This window comes from Carlito syrichta, unplaced genomic scaffold (assembly GCF_000164805.1).
Source record: "Carlito syrichta isolate Samal-C Ts95f unplaced genomic scaffold, Tarsius_syrichta-2.0.1 Scaffold304791, whole genome shotgun sequence".
NCBI classification, from domain to species: Eukaryota; Metazoa; Chordata; class Mammalia; order Primates; family Tarsiidae; genus Carlito; species Carlito syrichta.
Window position 1 is genome coordinate 15,519 of NW_007248887.1, and position 4,038 is coordinate 19,556.

A 4,038-nucleotide genomic window follows, 5' to 3' on the forward strand; every position below is an offset into this window, starting at 1 on the left:
AGCCTCCCGAAGTCCTGGAATCACAGGCGTGAGCCACTGAGCTCAGCCTGTTCTCTTTTTTTTTTTTCCCAAAGTTTTACTCAGTCACCCAGGTTGGAATGCAGTGGCATGCTCATAGCTACCCCAGCCTTGACCTGCTGGACTCAGATGATCCTTCTGCCTCAGCCTTCTAAGTAGCTGGAACCACAAGCGTGTGCCACCACGCCCAGCTAATTTTTCTTTATTTATTGTAGAGATGAGGTCTCACCAAGTTGCCCAGGCTGGTATCAAACCCCTGGCCTCAGGCAATCCTCTTGCCTCGGCCCTCCAAAGTGCTGGAATTACAGACTTGAGCCACCGCACCCCAGCCTTCTAATTTTTTTTTTTTTGGAGTTGGAGTATCGCTCTGTCACCCAGGCTGGAGTGCAATGGCATGCTCACAGCCACCACAGCCTCATACTGCTGGACTCAAGCAATCCTTCCTCCTCAGCCTTCCAAGTAGCTGGAACCACAGGCTTGCGCCACCACGCCTGGCTAATTTTTCTTTTTTTATTGTAGAGACAATGCCTCACCACTTTGCTCAGGCTGGTCTCACATCCCTGAGCTCAGGCAATCCTCTCACCTTCGCCTCCCAAAGTACTCAGATTACGGGAGTGAGCCACTGTGCCCGGCCTTATCTTTTCTACTTGACAGAATTCCTTCTGTCCTTTCATCCCATCCCTAAGGAACCTCTTCTTCTGTCAAGCTTTCTAGGATCCTCCCACAGTATTCTGAGTTGTCACAGTGTCTTCTGAGAATCTGGAGTCCTGGCCTGGGATTTCGGGAAAACCTCTTCCCTCAATGGATCTGTTGCCTCACTGAAACCGGGGATAGTACCAACGTGCCAGCTAGTGGTGAAAGTGTAAACTGGTTCTTTTCTGGACGATGTTTTGGCTATAGGTCTCAGGTTCTGCACAAGTGCTCACATAGCTGGGCATGGTGGAGGCTAGAGGTGTGTGCCTGTAGTCCCATCTATTCGGGAGGCTGCCGGGGAGCTCAACACTGCAGTGGGCTATGATCATGCTTGTGGTTACTGCACTCCAGCCTGGGCAACATGGCAAGACCTTGTCTCAAAAAAAAGGTCACACTGAGTGATTCCATTTCTTATCTATTTATTTTGAGTTGGAGTCTCACTCTGTCTCCCAGGCTGAAGTGCAGTAGCACGCTCACAGCCACCGCAGCCTCGACCTGCTGGGCTCAGGCAATCCTTGCACCTCAGCCTTCCCAGGAGCTGGAACTATAGGCATGCGCCACCACACCTGGCTAATTTTTTTTGATTTATTGTAGAGACGAGGTCTCACCAAGTTGTCCGGGCTGGTCTGGAACCCATAGGCTCAGGCAATTCTCTCATCTTGGCCTCCCAATGTGCTGGGATTACAGGCATGAGCCACCACGCCCAGCAAATGATTTCATTTCTGAGACTATGCATTTCCATTACATGGGTATAAAATGTGTAGCCATCTGTAAAATGGGAATAATATCTCCTTTGCAAAGATGTTAAGAAATCTGACGATAATGTATGCAACACAACTAACATTCAAGAATAAATAAAAAGCCAGGCTCGGTGGCTCAGCCTGTAATCCTGCGTCTTGCAAGGCTGAGGTGAGTGGATTACCTGAGCCCACTGGTTCGAGACCCGCCTGGGCAACTTGGCAAGACCTCATCTCTACAATAAATAAAAAAATCAGCCAGGTGTGGTAGCGCACGCCTGTAGTCCCAGTTACTTGGAAGGCTGAGGTGGAAGGATCGCTGGAGCCCAGCAAGTCGAGGCTGCGGTGGCTGGGAGCTGCCGCTGCACTCCAGTCTGGGCAACAGAGTGAGACTCCAACTCAAAAAAATATAAAAAATAAATAATAAAAAAAAGATATGTAGTCAGATATTACACAAGGTACTGGGGATTCGGCTTGAATAAGACAAACAAAAACACCTGCCCTCAGATGTGTGTGTTTTGGTGCATGATACAAATACATAAGAGAAATGTGTCCAATGGTGTTAAATGAGCTGGAGTAGGGAGGTTGAATCTGAGGGATAAGACTTGGGATAGGGAGGATGTTGCTGGATTTTTTTTGTTTGTTTTTGTTTTTGAGTCAGAGTCTCACTCTGTTGCTTGGACTGGAGTGCAGTGGCACGCTCATGGCCACCCCAGTGTCAACCTGCTGGGCTCCAGCGATCCTTCCACCTCAGCCTTCCAAGTAGCTGGGACCACAGGCATGTGCCACCATGCCCGGCTAGCTTTTTTTTTTTTTTTTTTTTTTTGAGTTGGAGTCTCACTCCTTCACCCAGGCTGGAGTGCAGTGGCAGGAACGCTCATGGCCACCACAGCCTTGATCTGCTGGGCTCCAGTGATCCTTTCGCCTCAGCCTTCCGAGTAGCTGAAACTACAGACACGCGCTACCATGCCCGACTATTTTTTATTTTATTGTAGAGATGAGGTCTTGCCAAGTTGTCCAGGCTGGTCTTGAACCCGTGGGCTCAGGCAGTCCTCTCACCTCAGTCTCCCAAAGTGCTGGGATTATAGGTATGAGCCACCGCACCTGGTTCATGCCTATACAGGCGCACACTACCATGCCTGTCTAATTTTTGTTTTATTGTAGAGACGAGGTCTTGCCAAGTTGCCTGGACTGGTCTTGAACCCATGGGATCAGGCAATTCACTGGCCTTGGGCTCACAGTGCTGGGATTACAGGCTAAGCCACTGAGCCCGGCCTAAAAACAGCATTTTTGAGGGGGCGGATGGGGTGATATTAGCCAAAGGGTACAGAGATTTAGTTAGACAGGATGCGTAAGCTCTGGGTGGCAGCATGTACAGCATGGTGACTATAATAAATAATGGGACCAGGCTCGGTGGCTCAGCCTGTAATCCCGCACTTTGGGAGGCTGAGATGAGTGGATGGCTTGAGCCCGCGGGTTCGAGACACGCCTGGGCAACCTGGCGAGACCTCATCTCTACAATAAATCAAAAAATTAGCAGGGCGTGGTAGTGTGCACCTGTAGTTCCAGCTACTGGGAAGGCTGAGGCAGAAGGATCGCCAGAGCCCAGCAGGTCGAGGCTGCGGTGGCCGGGAGCGGCCACTGCACTCCAGTCTGGGTGACAGAGTGAGACTCCAACTCAAAAAAAAAAAAAGTAAATAAATAAATAAATAATGGTGTTTTGTAAGGCCAGGCATGGTGGTTCAAGCCTATAATCCCAGCATTTTGGGAAGCTGAGGTGAGAGGATTGCCTGGGCTCAGAGGTTCAAAACCAGCCTCAGCAACTTGGTGAGGCCTCATCTCTACAATAAATGAAAAAATTAGCCGGACGTGGTGGCGCATGCCGGTGGGTCCAGCTACTTGGAAGGCTGAGACAGAAGGATCACCTGAGCCCAACAGGTCAAGGTTGTGGTGGCTGTGAGCATGCCATTCCTCTCGAGCCTGTGACAGATTGAGATCCCGACTGAAAAAAAATTAAAAAAAGAAAGAAAAATGCTAAAGAGACAGCCACGCCCAGGAGTCCCTGCCCCTACAACTCATCCAGGGTCCATATCCTTCCCCAAATCTCCCAGGGGGAGACAGAACCAGCAGCTCCCATAGCCTCAGTAAGAAACCAGCCAAGGCCAGGTGCGGTGGCTCCAGCCTATAATCCCAGCACTTTGGGAGGGTGAGGCGAGAGGATTGCCTGAGCTCAGGGATCTGAGACTAGTCTGGGCAACTTGGTGAGACCTAGTCTCTACAGTAAACAAAAAAAACAATTAGCTGGGCGTGGTGGCACATGCCTGTAGTTCCAACTACTTGGAAGGCTGAGACAGAAAGATCGCCTGAGCCCAGCAGGTTGAGGCTGCGGTGACTGTGAGCATGCCACTGCACTCCAGCCTGGGTGACAGAGTAAGTCTCCAACTCAAAACAAACAAACAAAACAGCCGGGCTCCGTGGCTCAGCCTGTAATCCTGCCCTTTGGGAGGCCGAGGTGAGTGGATTGCCTGAGTCCACGGGTTCGAGACCTGCCTGGGCAACTTGGCGAGCCCTCATCTCTACAACAAATCAA